At 41.7% G+C, this 16,101-nt stretch overlaps 1 long non-coding RNA gene across 1 annotated transcript; it reads left to right on the top strand.

Annotated features, from left to right (window-relative positions):
• Positions 1–8,935: 8,935 nt before the first annotated feature.
• Positions 8,936–15,259, top strand: LOC139080436 (uncharacterized). Its single transcript, XR_011534948.1, has 2 exons — positions 8,936–9,160; positions 9,501–15,259. It is a non-coding gene; the product is annotated as an uncharacterized lncRNA (long non-coding RNA).
• Positions 15,260–16,101: the final 842 nt, after the last annotated feature.

The raw sequence follows: 16,101 nt of genomic DNA on the forward strand, positions 1-16,101 counted from the left end.
ACAAAATCTAAAGTGCTATTCAAAATTAAGTTGACACTGGGCCTGGCCCAGTGGCTTAGCAGTTAAGTTCACGTGCTCCTCTTTGGCGACCTGGGGTTCACAGTGTTTGGATCACAGGCACAGACCTACGTCCTGCTCATCAAGCCATGCTGTGGCAGGCGTCCCACATATAAAATAGAGGAAGATGGACACAGATGTTACCTCCGAGCCAATCTTCCTCAGCAAAAAGAGGAGGATTGGCAGCAGATGTTAGCTAAGGGCTATTCTTCCTCAAAAAAAAAAATCAAGTTGATATTATGGGCCAGGTTGTCCAAGGAGACCAACGCAACAACATAGTCCTGTGCTGGAAATGAGATTCACTTATTAATTGAGCATCTGCTACGTATTAGGTACAATGCAACAAATAGAATAATGCTTGGGTCTTGCGTTCAAGGAATTTACAATCAAATAGAAGAACTGAGAGTACATAATCAGTTTTAGAGATCTTCACTTTGGGTCAGATCCTTGGAGAATTCAGATGTGAACTTTAAGGCTCCAGCATTCCTTGGCTAGTGATTGTGTAAGTTGTAAGAGTTCTTTCATCTCTTAAGTGTTTTCCTTGTATTTTAAAATGTTCTCTTTTTTCTAGTGATAAGGTAGCCTGGACCACAGCATCTGGTAATAAGTTGTAAAAACATGACATGTTTGTTGTTCAAAGTTTTCAAATAGCAAATATTTAGTTCTGAATTTTTTTTATTCCAATAAAAATTATGTGCCTTTTCGTTAAGGCCAAAGGACAAGAAAAAAAGCCTTTGAATGCATTTTCTTATAATGTATATGAAACAGCAGTCACTCATTCAGTGTCTGTTAAGTATCACACTGTGTGTCTGGCCTGTGCTAGTGCCGTAAATAAAAAGATTCCTTGAATACAATCACGCTCTCCTGAGACTCAGTCTAGTGAGCGGTAGACATGGAACATGGGGAATGCTGCAGAGCAACAGTTGAGAGTGGGGTTCCCGGAGTCGGGCCGACTAGGTTTGAATCCCCATTCTGTAAGTTGGGTGATTAACTTAACATCTGTGTGCCCCTGCCTCCTCATCTGCAAACTTGAGATAATAGCATCTGGGTCATTTGGTTGTTATAAAGAATAAATGGGATAACCCACTCTTAGAAAGATGCCCTCAGAAATGCATGGTTATGGACCACTCATAGTGGTTATGGATGCTCGTAGAAGCATTGTATGTAATAACCCCGAATAACCAAAACGCCCATCATTAGTAGAACAGATAAATCAATTGGGGCATATTCCTACGATAGGACACCATAGAACAATGAAAACAATCATCTACAGCTGTATGCAAAAGTATGAATGAATAATTAAAAAACAATACGGAGTGAAAGAAGCCACACGCAGTAAAATAGGTGCTTTGTGATTCTGCTTCTAAGAAAACCCCAAACAAGCAAAATCATGAAAATTAAACCACCTATTTTTAGAGATGCATAATTAAGGGCAAAACTGTAGAGAAGAACAAGGGAATCAGTACCATCAAATTGGTATATGATGATTAGAAAGGGGTGGAAGTTACCGAGAAAGCAAGACTAAAGTAGCCGAGAGCTCCTGGGGACACATCTCAGCATTCGGATGGGATCTGAACTGAGGAATTGCATTCCCCAGAGAGGACGAAGAGCCTTGCCAAGGGGCAGAGAAGACCAACGATGTGAGAAAGTTACGTGGGATGGCCGTGGGGTGCAGACAGGTTCAAGACCTTACCCCGGGGTGCGCATGCGCCTTCAGGAAGTGCACAGACTTCTAGAAGGTAGAGCAGGGGTCTCGTGGTTCCTGGATGCTTTCTTCACCCTTCTGAGGTTTGTTTCTCAGCTTTTGGGGGTGACTTAGGACCGTATGACTATGTTAGCCTCACTTCCAGGGCGTGGACTGTGTGTGGTCTCTACTGACTTCTGTGTGTTCACATAGACGCCTCTCCACGCTGGATGGCAGAAAAGTGAACAAATCCACACACAGTCGGAGACTGGAATCCATCAAAGACTCCAGGGGGTTCGCTACCGATTTCTGGAACGTTCTCTGCATAGTTCCCACCTCACAGTTACTGGGCTCCACAAATCCCAGCCTTCTGGGTCTCCCTGAACTCTCACCTCTGGATTCTTGACTTAGTGATGTCATTATTTGAGTTTGAGTTCCTTTTTAGGGGGGACCAACTGTTGGTTCCAGGTTGCCTGGGTCAGAGGGACTTTCAACTGCCAAGACCAGGACAGTCCCGGGCAAACTGGGACAGCTGGTCACTGGAAGTCCGTCTGGAAAGGCTTCCAGATAGAACGTCCTTGTGGTCACAGGGACCATCTCCGTTGTTTCCTGTGATTCCTAAATATTCCGAAAAATTCCGAAAATAATCACTTCCAACATTTTATCTTCTAATTGCTTACGGCGGGAGGCTGAGTCTATATCCTGTTACTCCCTCAGGGCTGGAAGTAGAAGTTAGTGTTTTTTATCATTATGAGTCTAATTTTTCCTTCTACAAATGAGAATCCTGATCTAAGTCTCAAACTGTTGTGAGGATTAAAAGATAATAGGTGCAGATGTTTGCAAATAATAAAATGTTCTAGAAATGCTTCCATTTTTATTTACCAAGATGCTACATCCATTTGCATACTTATAGCAGCTTCACTCATAAATATAGACAGTAAGCCAAAGTAAATTCAAGAAGAATTAAAAATTGGAATGTCAAAGTAACTAAAGTGTACCAAAATAGGAGAATATTTTCATGAAAGGTAGTCTTTATGTAACACCAATGGGGAATAAAATCACAAGTGTGACTTTGGAAGACACAATAAACAAAGTTTAGAAAAGTATTTGTACTATTAAGACAAAAATCTAATATTCTTAATAATCAAATAGTTCTTAACAAATAAATGAAAAATATGGATTTCCAAAGGAAAACAATCGGAGAATATTGTGGCCGACACATCTTGGAGAAAACTGACTTTAGATGCCAACTGGAAATTGCCACACCCTTCTATTGTGACTAGATTTAATGGTCATTCATATTAATGAATGAATGTGTCACTGGCTGCTGCTGCTTTTGGGGTTTTTTTTTTTTCTCTTTCTGTATGCAGATCTAATAATCACATCCAAAGTTTCTTTTCTCCAAATAAACATCATCCCCTCTGGTGCGATGTTGCCACCAGAGGACCACTGAAGCATTTGCTTTCGCATCTTTCGTAAGGACCTGTCCCCATGAAAGGACCACTTTGTTTTCCACAGTTGTTTCTCATTAGATGCTAAATGACACAAGAGGGTGGAAGTTCAGAATAGAACACAGGAGCCCCTTGCTCCACTGTGGTTAGTGTTGCTAACAGGATGTGCACAGCTTTCTTTGAGGAGAGGCTGTTAGCAGATTCCAGATAGACATATCCAGTGTCAATGTATTTGGTTACTGAGTTAACACTACACCACACTCTGAGGGGCTGGGGGCACAGCTGAGACAGTTGTCTATGGTGGTCAAGGAAGTGAGAAGAAAGAAAGGATTTTCTCCCATCTCTTCCGGTCAGACAAAATCCTGGAATTCCTAAGACAAGAAATAGTTTGATCTAATCTTTCCTTTTGCATCCTTTTCTCCTCACCCCTTTTTTTAAATGCTTCCCGAGTTTTTGATCATGTCCCTCCTAGCTTTAGTCAATAACTGCTAAATGTCCACAGTGTGGTCCCTCTATGCCAGCTGCTGAGGGTGGGACCAAGCCGTATGACCTTGAGCAAGTCACTCAACTTGTTCTGGCCTCATTCCCTTCTTTGGTGAAATGAGAATGAGGATTCCTAACCTGATGGAATATGGGATTCTGTGATTGAGGATTTGATGAGGACAGAGTCAGTGACACCAAGAACCAGTTCTTGAAGGGCTTCTTGTATAGCCCAAGAGATGATGCTAACATATGGATGAAGAAAAAACACGATGGAGGAATAATGATATCATTGATTCCAAAATGGATGACTCTTAAAGTCAGCATCTCTAAAGAAAGCAGCTTATGTTCTAGCAACAGAGTCCTTCGCAGCAAGGTTTGGTGAAAAGGAGGGGAAGGTTATGTGAGTTAACATTTATGGAGCAGACCCCACATGCTTTATATTTATTATATCATCCAGTCTTGACAGCAGCGCTATGAAACTTACAGTCTGATGTGTGTTCCCTCCTCCATGTCCACTCAGAACACTGGGCTCATCTTTATCCCCAGTATTTCAAATCCTGGCTCCAGACTCATCTTCCTCACTGCACTGGGAATTTCTTGAAGGCAGGCATCGTATCTTGTGCCTTGTTGGACGCATCTCCAGAATCTAGTATGTTGCCTGGCTCCTAGCACTCAATCAATGCTTTCAAAAATGAAATAAACTACTTGTTGTGTACTGTCTGATTTGGGAAATGGAGTTCAGTTAAGCTTGAGGGCTTTAAAATTTAGAGAAATGAGATAATTACATAGATCAAAGAACCGAAAAATAACACAGTATATTCTGTAGTCCAACTCTTGATTTTGTGGTCTACCAGCTCTAGGAAGCAAAGACTTCCAAGAATGGGAGGATCGTCCTGGGTAGAGGTTGGTCATGCAAAGATTCATCTCTTTATCCGTTTATTCACTGTATTATAAATGCTTGCACTATGTCGTGAACTTTCTCAGGTATAAACCTTAAACAGCATAATCCTTAACCTCAAGGCATGTACATTCTAATGGGAAATTCAGATATGGAAAGATCTGAAGCTAGAACATAGGCTCCTGATTTCTGGTCCAATATAGTTTTAATAAACACATGGGGTGCCATTTTCACTTTACAAAGACCAATACTGATGATGTGTTTTTTCAGAAAAAATAATTTTTAATTTCACCTCCACATCTGGCATAGCTGAATATGCTTAAGTTTTCCGAGCATATTTAAATCTCATACGTCTTATAGATGGCAGCTTGATCCCCTAGCTCAGAACTGAGATGTTAGTCCCCAGAGTTCCAACAGCGACAACACCATCGTCGTCATCCTCCTCCTCATCAACGACATCACCAAAACATCTATTAGCCATTTAATACATGCCAGGCTGTGCTAACTTCTTGCAGGCTAAGGGGTGATGGACATACTCCATCAGCCCACCAAGGTACAAGTATAAAATAGAGTTTATAGGGAGGGGTAACTTACAAGCAAAGAGCAACGAGAGCTCCCACAGTCTCCTGACTTCTAAACCTGCAGCTTGGACCAGGCATAAATGGACTGTGGGCTCGGGTCACTGGGGAAGGAGAGAAGGGAACCTTCCCTCAACGTGAGCCTCGTATTTATAGTTCTGGGGGCCAGAAGATCTTTGCGACTGTGTAGAGGTCAAAGCTTCCTGGATGGAAGGAGCGGCCTTTTGGAAAGGGGGAGCCTCTGGAGATGAACTGGTGAATCCGCTGCTCTTCTGCTGAGCTAGCTCATTCCCCCAGGTCTATCTCTCTGCCGGAACCCAAATAAACCCCTGGGGCATCCCCATTTGCTGTCTCACCTCAATGCATTATGGGGATTATCTCATTTAATCCTCCAACAGCCTTATGAGGCATTCTCTATTAAAATTTCCATTTTACAGATGGGCAAACTGGGACATAGAGAAATTAAACTAGTTTACGGTCGTAAACTAGTAACTGACAGATCAGGAGCATGAGTCTAACTTGACTTCTATGATATATTGCCTCTTAAAACGCTGGAGTTTAGGAAATCATGCTATTGGCATACAGATTCTATCTAATAGATCACTTCTAAATTTGTATATATTTACAATTTTTATTATATGCTACATATGTACAATGGCTAGGCAAGTCTTGAATACATGAAAATTTCTCAAAAACAACTTTAAAGGGTATGAAAAATAAAGTTCCCAAAAGCCCCATTGATCTGTACTCTCTGGTTTTAAGAACTGAGGCTTTTAAGATCAAGCCTGAATAAATCCTTGAAGGACCCAAGGAACCAGCAGCTCAGGATATTGCAGAAAAGAGTGTTTTTAGCACCCGCCTCCAAGTGGGCATTCAATAAATACTTGCTGACCGGATGGAATTAAACAAACAGAGTTTCATGATTGACGCAACATGGAACTAACTGCAAAACCTGCTTGAGGAACAACTTGATGAAGCCAAGCAAAATCCAACGGGCCGACATGAAAGCAGAGTGATGGTGTTAGAACATCTTGGTTTCTGGGCTGAAAGGCAGCTGAGAACATTGTGAAGTGTGGGCAATACACAGGCAAGGACCAAACAGAATTTCTTCAACTGCTTAATTTTTGAAACTGTTTATACAGTTGGTATGTTCAGTGCCATGGAAATTGTTTCTGAGTCTTTGCAGGAGAGATGGCATTTAATCTCCACATAAATTTGTATGTGTTTGTAATGCAATTGCAACATATAGCAAACCTATAAGAACTGTATCTCTCACCTTTCTTATTTCGGCATTAAAATAATATTTAAGATTATATTCTTGGAAATTGTATGGTTGCAAGATGAAATCAAACAGTTAAGCTTCAGGAGAGGGGAGAGAAATGGAACGGGATGGTGGGCTGAACAAATGGTGACGCTGACCCATTGTTCCCGAGAAAGACTTGTAATCTTTTCAATTTTCAATTGAAATGCAGCCCTCTGAGATTCTTCTGGTGTTTGGGAAGTCAAATTGTCTTATTAAATTGTGCAGAAATCGACAGATTCCAAACAAATAGAGAGACTAATCATTGGAGACTGCACAATAATCTGGCAATATGGAAATTACAAATTATAATATTTTCCCCCTGAGTAAATGAAATATACAAAAGAAAAACACTATAATGCGAGAGAGCTTGTGTAATCCCTTGGTAGCTACTGTTAGCAAGCTATTTTATCACAGTTGCTTACTTCTCAGTTAATAATGAATGCACAAAATTAAGTTTAAAGTGAATTATAAAATTTTTTAAAGTTCAGTTTTTACATAAAGCGCCATCAGGAAATATCAAAATGTTCTGGCAACCAATGACATAAATCTTTTTAAATGTCTGTGCACTTTACCGAACACTCGGATATTTTTACCGTCTTGCTAACTCTTCTTTATGTCAGGGAATTTTTCTAATCTGTTTTCAGCATATTACTATACATAGTAATCTTGATCCTACAGAAATAGAAAAATTTACCTCTGCAAGAAATGTTTTTGCAATCTTGATATTATCTTAATAAGATTGTGTCTCATTGTCCGTATCTGTGAAATGTGATATGGAAATCCAATACTGGTGGTGGTGAGAATATTAGTTCATTTTATTCAACGATTCACTTTGGTGAATGTTCTCTGCTTGTAAGACCTGGAGCTCAGTATTCTGAGGGCTGTAGTCAGTGCAGCACACAGGTCTGCCTCTTAGGAGTTGACAGCTATTTAAAGAGCAGTTGGCATCCGAATTTTTAACATTAGTCTGGTTCTCACTCTCAAAGCAACATTCACTGCAAAATCAACGTCTTCAGTCAACTCCTGATTATTGAAAATCTCACTCATCTTCCTATCTTCTAAGACCTTGTCTTATCAATTTCATTGCTCATCATTTTCTCCCATCACGAATGGACAAATTATGGATGTGAGAAATCTGATCAAAGATGTGTAGGCAAATGTGTGAATCTTGTGGGTGTTGATGACTTCTGTCTTTCATTCACATGAGTAACCTAAAATTGCCATATTCAATGCAAGTGTGCGTGTCCCAGATTTTCCAGGTGTTTAGTGTGGGGAAGCTTTCTTTGTTTATTGTTGTCTTGAAACTGCCAATTCCGTGTTCATCACTGTTCCCTGTAAAGCTCTGTGTAAGTCTTATGAAGATGAAGTTGGAACATTTTGCTTTTCAGCTATCTATCTACTAATGAACATAAGTGACATAATATTTACAGAGATGGCATGTCAGCCCAAGGGAAGTTTCTGGGATGTGGAGATAGGCAAGATGTTGAGACTGAAATACGGTACCAGAGGCAACACTTAGAGGACACGTGCCTTCTGAACCATGCAGAGCTGGTTACCAAGCAAAGACTAATCGAGAGCAGAATGATGGAATTTTCTAGGAACTTGGCAAAACTGGAGCAGATTCTGTCAGGACATTCCAGAGATGTCTACTCTCTACTCAATCTTTGTAGTGCTTAAAATGCATGATAACAGCAAATTGCCTTTCAGTGCATGCAAGGTATATGAAAATGAATGTCCTATTCATTGGAAGGGCAGTCTTTGGTAAATATTTGGTGGATTGTTCAGAATTAAACTTATGCAAGTGGATAGAAGAAGTAAACTGAAATATAGGGAAGCATGCACTTCTGAAATATGCTAAAGAATGTAATTCAGAAACCATTTCTCAGGGTCTCATTCTTTAAATTTAATTCAATAAATATCTACTATTGCACGATGCTCTCACATTGTACAGCGTGAAAATTGAAAGGCACTGATTCTCAAAGACCAACGTGCTATCATGACAAAGTCAATGAATAAGCAGAAAAAATGACCCAGGTTGGGAAAGCTGATGACGGCCCACTTTGCGGTGTTGTTGGAGGAGGTCATCAAGAAGTTGTGGCCGCCAGTTGACCTGTGAGCTGGACCCAGGCAACTGGAGGCTCCCCACTCCCTCCCCTGTCTTTGGGATGAGCATCCCACTTGCCTTCTCCACTCCCAGAAGCTGCTCCAAGGATACAGCCTTGAGATGGAAATGTGCAGTTGCGACTATCTGGATTGAGTACATGACTAGACCCAGTTAAGGCCTCTGTATAGGTTTTTAAGATTCTGGCAGGCAGATGCGGAAATATTTGTCTTGCGGCCGCCCAAGACGAGCCTCCTAAATAAATTCCCTTGCTTGTTAAACCTACCGCCTACCAGCCTGGAGCGGTCTGCCTCTTTCTTCCTTGCCCTGCCTGTACAGGGGCCGGGTTCAGATTTCTGCCAGGAAGCTGGACTGTGACCCAACAGGTGTATGGGAGGCTGGTGGTGAGACAAGGCTGTTTGGAGAAGGCAGACGCCTGGTGGAAGTCGGAAGAAGGTGGAATGCAAGGGATGTGGTGGCTCATGCTGAGAACGGATGGAGGAAGAATGAGCACAGGCGCGAGGAGGCCAGCTCATCTACTAGGCGTCAGCAAGAATGTTAATGGAAGACGGACGATGTAAGTCCTCAGAGAGTAATACAACTGGGTAAGTCCGTTGATGGAATCCACACATAGGTGTCAGCAGAGATGGGTGGGGATGGAATTGGGGCCGACGCTGGAGACAGATTGATTACAAGAAAAGGAATTTCAGTGTAATCTGAAGATGACTTGCTGCTGCTGGCTGTGTTAACCTCTCCCGGCAACCTTGGAGAGGGGACATGTTTGAAAACTCCTAGCAGAGCCGCTAAGACAAGCCTCAGACCTCTGGACTAGACAGTGTCTGTGGTCTCTCTTGGCTGCCAAAATTTCAGTTTCAAATTTTCTCTAATTACTACCACTTATGGTCAAGCATCGCACATCATTCCTATAACTTCTCTTTTGCTCAGGTACCTTTGTTTGTTGAACTGGTTTCCCAACTCATCTGTAAACTCCTAGAGGCCACAAACCACATCCGCTCTCTCTTCTCTGCACCTCCAACCCGGTCTCTGAGCTGCTTATTATCCCACTGCTGCTCCATCAATTCCTGTCCAGCTTTTGGATTGATACAGGAGCCCCTAAATGCCTGTGTATTTCTTGAGCATGCGCAGAAGAGATGGTAAGGCTCCAGTCTTCCACGACCTAACTGGCAAACTTGGACCTGCAGGACCCCAGAATTGCTCAGCAAGAACACAGCTGCAACATCTTCCTTCCGCCAGCTCCAAGTCTTCGATGCTGTTTAAACGGCGGGACCCAGTACAGCTCATTTAATTACCCTGCCATTTTAACTGAATGCTCTTTGACTTAATTTCATCTCAATGAGTATAAAGCGTCGAGAGGCTCTCCCATAAACAGGGAGTTGCCTCTGACAGCTTCTGGGAAGGAGCCCCAAGGGAAGGGCATGGTGATTTACAGCACACTGACGGCCCTGCAGAACAGCTTTGGCACCAGAAGTTTCTGGGGTTTAATTACTGCCTTTAAAATTTAAGCCAGAGTTAGACACAGAGCAGTAGCCAGCAGAGGAGGAAAAAAAGAAAAAGGCATAACTGCATAGTAAACAAAAGACTTGTAAGATGAGGATGGTGTTATTCTTTGTTGTATTTCCTGTAAAGGCACCAACCTAAATGATTCATTGTTCTTTCTATGCCTAGTATGACCCTTTCTGTCTATGGCCTATATTAGCCATACAAAGACTCCTGACCCATTTGAATCCAACTAAACATTCTATTCATAAGACTCTTACCTACTCCTGAAAAAAACCCCAGGACTTTTTAATTCCTTTCAGACAGTCCCTGGCCAAAGATGTAAAAATTCCAGTAGTCTCAGAAAATGTTCACATCCTTTTCTCTGTGGACCACCATTCCCCTATTGAACTGTTTAAAACATTGTTTTTATAGTTTTAGGAGAATTCAGAGTTGCAGAAACAAAACACATAAACACACAGATTATGCTGACTTGCTGGCTGTTTTAAGAGATAGCAATTTAAAAAATAGAGCTTTTCTCCCTCTCCCCTGTCTTTGCAATGGGAAATCACTTTTCATTAAGGGGCATTAAATAAATACTCCCCAAAGTTCTTCATTTACTGGGGAAGGACGCCTCTCGTGCTCCCTTCTGGGTTCAGCTGATTATGCTGTTAGGAGTTTAGCAGCTCTGAGCCTGAGGACAGTACTCAGAAGACCAGCCATGACTGCCCACCATCCTTAGGAGAGGCATAAGACCTACGAGAATGGGAGCTGCATTTCAGAGATGTCTAGAAACGCTGAAATCTACTTTCAGCAACCAGACTAAGCATATTAGTCATCACTGGCACTTGGGAGCTAAGAGCTCTGTAAGACAAACTACCGAGGAGGAAGGGGTGGTCCACCCCTTTTACAGGCCACTCCTCATTTCCTGGGACTCCTGGAGCCCCTAATTCAGCCTCTGGCACTGTTAGGGCTGCTGGTAATTCCCCAGGTTCAGAGCACCCCTCTGTCTTTGCGCTTGTTGTAGCTGCCGCCTTCCCTCTCTCCGCCTGGCTGTTGGTCAACAGCCCAACATCAGCGTCCCTGGGGGGAAGGTCTCGCTGACTTCTCCAGCTGGCCGGAGACATGCTCCCTCTTGCTTCCATCCTACCTCATTCTCTCCCTGGTCACAGGGAAGCTCTCTGTTCACCTTCCCTCCTAGTGGAGGGTGGATTCTAGAGGTCATGAAAGGCATCTTGATTTCTGTAGCCCCAAACCTAGCACCCATAGGTGTTCAACAAATATTTCCTGACAGACGGAGTTGCCAGTCACAGGAACTCTGTAATTATTGACGTCAGTTCACACGCCAACCGTCTGCCTGTGCAATATCAATTTTCTGGTCTTACAGAGAAATACCTGTGAGAAAAGTTACAAGTCATTTTAAAGTATATTACTAGTCAGGGGATGGATGGGGACCCAAAATATTCTGTTTTTCCGGAAGATAAAATAAGGAGAAATTGGGGGTGACTAAGAAAGACCCATCCCCACACCCCGGTTATGTGACTATGACATGAAAAGGGCAATAGTGAAATAATAATGTTCAGAAAAGTCGCCACTAAGGACCATCCCTGAGCGTGGCTTTGAAAAAGGAGGAGAAATTCATTGAAAGGAATGGACTGCGCCGCACTACAAGCCTCCTTAGCAGATTAAATGTATGAGTCACACGGCCCTCAGTGGCTCGTTGTCCATTATCTCACTGAGTTCTCTGATCCCTGGGGCACACTGTGTCAATTACATGCGCCAGGATTTATGTCAGACTTGCCAGTGGCTAGAAATTGTCCTGTGAGATTGTGAAATAGAGTAAACTCCTGAGTATAAATAGCGGGGGATGATATTCGCTTTCTGTAGCGAGTGTGTGTGCGTGTGTGTAGGAGTCCGACAAAATGGTTTTTCTAAAGCCTTGTTATCATTTTTTTATGAACTGACTTTGTGATGGAAGGACTCAGAGAAATAATTTAGATCACTCAAGTATGTGTTTCTAGCCTCTCAGAAGCACCATAGTGAAGGGACCAGGGTGCAAGTGCAGTCACATTGGGCCACCATGTTGGCACCATCACTACTGGTTGACCTTGGGAGGGACTCATCTCCTCTCTGGACTTTCATTCTCTCATCTGTAGCATGAGGAGTTTGAACCAGATGGTCTCTTCCCAGCTCTAAAATCCTGCAATATAGTCTCTTCTTAAGAATGTTTTGAACACTATTAAGAACATTTGGGTTTTACTCTCTAGGAATTATCTTATTATATATTATAAAAGTGTAGGTGGTTAATACATAGTGAGCTACTGCCTTTTAGCTCTAAGCTTTAGGAAGTGAGATTTCTACACTGGATGTATTTACATGGAATCTGTTAGATAAAGAAATAAAGGAAAGAGAATGGACGCTGCATGAGATACACCAAATGCTCCTTGTGCTACATCCTCTGAGACTTTAAAGACGTGGGTAGTTTAGCTCACCGAACAAATTTTTCCCCTGAGCAAAATCTTTGGTAGGGAATTTTCAGGAAGTACAGTGTCTAGGGCACTGGAACTACTTTTTTTTTTCCCCTGAATTATTTTCAAAACCACTGTAAACAAAATACTATTGATAGACAAATGCTTCCCGTTTTCGCAGGGCTCTGTGCTCTTGGCAATTGGGTAATAATGAATGGTTTAAAGCACGCTGCCTTCTTGCTCTGCGTTTTGTGCATTTGAGTGTGTTTACGACCACAGATTGGGAGTCGTTGAATGAGTGGGCACCATCAGTAAGAAGCGTGGAAGTTTATTTGTCAATTTCAGAGGAAATGTCAATATCAACGGAAATGATAAGAAAGGACTTGTATTTTCTTATAAAGTGTATTAATGGGGTAAGGGAGGGATTAGGATTTCTGACTATCTAATCTGGTCTTCAGCCCTAAAACATGAAACCCCTCTTCGGAACACGGTCCGTTGCTCTTGGAATCCACGTGCTGGGCTGCAGAGCTCTCTGCTCTGTACATCCTGGGCTGCACAGGAAGGAATTTTAGTTTAGTGGAAAAAAAGTGAATGATTGGAAGTCGGTTTTTACAAACTTTTATTGTTCTACGAGTAAACAGAGATAATCGGTCTTCTAGGCGCTTTCTGCCAGCCCTGAGCTCAATTATAGTGCAGCTATAATTCCAGAACTCTCTGAACTGCGCCTACGTATTCTTCTCTGCACAAATCTTTAACAGCTATTCATTAGTTCAAGAGACCTTTGCTTTTATATGAATCGCAGTTTAGTGGCTGTAGAAAAAGGTATTCATCCTACCCAGCTGCTACTTTATTGGGCCACTTCTATTCTTCCTTTAAATTACACTCTGACCTTTTAAAAATGGGACAGAAATTTCAAAGGTTTATTGGATATTCTCTGAAAAGCTGTTACCCTGTTTTTGCTACTTGATTTATAAACTGGTTCGTATTGTAATATGTAGATACTCGCACTTTAAAAGGGGATTAGCTATAAATAAGCCCTGCACACATGCTCCCTTCAAAGAAGAGGACAGGAAAGCCCTCGGGGACAGCATCATGCCGGGCAGGGAAGCCTACGAAGGGGACCCCCAGGGCCTTTATTCCATGGGAGAGTAGGAGAAGGGGTGGCAAGCCAGAGTGAGACCTCCTCTACATAGAATGTCCTTGGCTACAATTTAAGCCCAAGAGAAATGATCCTTGGATTCTAGAGAGCTCTCAGGGTGCCACAGAAAGAATATTATCATCCAGTGCCAAAATGTAGGGTTCAGATGTGGTGCCCAGAGAAAGGGGGATCACTGTTGACTGGAGTTCTTGGAATGGGGGAGGGGCTGTCCTGGCATCACAGGCTGGGTAAAGAAGGAACCGGAGATGGAGAGAGTAACACAAGTAGCACTATGGTCTTTCCCATGGGCACATTGTGTTAATGAGAGACCAACACTACTCCAAGCATTCCCCATCTGAAAGACACCTTTACATGCCTTTCCTTAGGCTCTTTAACTTCAACTTGCACCTGAAATTTCCCAGATGAGCAAGCAGTTGCGACTGGCTTAGAACGGCAGATGCAAAGAGAAGAGGTGTCCCCAGGCAGTGGGCAAGTGAGAGGGAGAGTGTAAGAAGCTCATTGGTGTGTCGGAAGAAAATACTTTTAATGCTATTTATACCAAAAAGATAAGAAAGAAATTAATCTCTGGATGATATTTAACACACAAGTTCACATTTGATCTGTGAGTTATCACTCCTGAATTTAGAGCAGGAGTTCTGCTGGGTCCAATCCTTGCTTTCTTGCTTCCTGCATATTGGAGAATACTCAGCTTCTTCATGCCTGGGTAGGTACTTTTCATCTTTTTAAATAGGAGAATATTTAAGATACTTTGGGAAAAGATAAGGATTGGCATGAATATCTTTTCCACTACCCAGAGGTTTGTGGCTTATTTTGTGGCAGAGTGTTAAAACAATTGTGAATGGAAAGATAAATTGCACTTTGTTTTCTTTTGCAAAAAGACGAGAGGTCCAAATTGTTGACCTTTCCTCTGATGACAAGTGGCTGTCAGAGTATTATTGCTACCCAGCAATAATGATGCACTCAATCTGTCCTTTTGTGGTAAATGTAACTTACTGCTGGAAAACATAATGGCTTTTTGAAAGAATCTCATGGTATGGAGAGAGCATTTTGAAAATGGACCTTGGGCAATGTTTCTAACGTTAAGTGACTTTTTCGAGGAAAATGGTTTAAATGAATCACTTATAAAGACTCGCATATTTCACACTTTAAAAACTTGGGAAACAATTTTGTAGCCAGTTCGAAAATTTTAAACAAAAGAGTTTCGGGGCATTTTGAACCCATTCGTTAGAAATATAAAAACGCGGCATCTTCTGATTAGTAAATGAAAACATCTGGAAAGAGAGAAATTTGTTAGCTGAATTTCAGCAAACATTTGTATGCTTGATGGAAGGGTCTGAAAACTGAAGATTTGGGGCACAATCAATGACTTCCTCCAGCTGGGTTACAACAGCTGTTAAAACCGCTTTGAGAAATAGGCTGAATTTAGATGCAGACCTATAAATTGCTAAATTATGAAGTGTTTAACCAAAATCTTCAAAAATAATAACATATATTCACATTATGCTCCCTAAGAAATTAGTAATAATTGTTTTTAGTAGGAGCACAATTTTGTACTTTCAACAAATAACCCATTATTAAAATATTAGTTCAGCTCTTTTAAATTTCTATCTGTATATATTTTGTAATAAAATGGGATATTTACATGTCAATACATGTATTTATTTAGATGGAGTAATATACATATGAGCATAGTACTGCATGTATATGCATATATTTTATAAGTAACTTGTATATGTGTGTGTGTGTACAATTTATAAGTAAGGTATATACCTACTTTAAGATTATTTACTCAAAACCATTTTTTTCCTAAGTTTAGAGATCAAAGACATAGAGGAAAGAATATGTGTGCCAGAGTTAGGAGACTCAAGTTCTCCTCCAGGGTCTGCAGTTAAGACATGGTACCTTACACAAGTCAGAACTTAAGGGTGGATGGGCAAGGCCAGCTTGCAGAGGGTCTGTGAGGACCGGGGGAAATAGGATCACATGTGTTGATTGCCTGACATAGAGCAGAATGGACCTTCAGTAACTCATGGTGGCCACTGGAAGGGACCCTAAAGACCAGCTGGCCCATCGCTTAATTATCCAGGTCAGGAGATGGAGGGAAGATGGGAGGATGGAGTTGCTGGATCTCTTAGGCTGAGTGATGATAGAGCCACCACTGAACTCCGCTTGCCAGCTCTTTTGAAATCTCATGTTAGTTTGGGTGATAATTTCTGAGACTAATTCCTTATAACATTGGCTCCAAGGATCACCTTCTAGTGTCCTACAGAGGCGGGCTCTGCAATCCGTATGCAAATTACCATCTCTATAAGTTGCTCTTGTCAATGCTTTTCATATTAAAATACCATCAGGTTGACATGTCTTGACTTTAATTTCTTCTTCCCACTGCCTTTGGTTCTCCATGTCAGAAGCATTCTGGAAA

This window comes from Equus przewalskii, chromosome 30, assembly GCF_037783145.1.
Source record: "Equus przewalskii isolate Varuska chromosome 30, EquPr2, whole genome shotgun sequence".
NCBI classification, from domain to species: domain Eukaryota; kingdom Metazoa; phylum Chordata; class Mammalia; order Perissodactyla; family Equidae; genus Equus; species Equus przewalskii.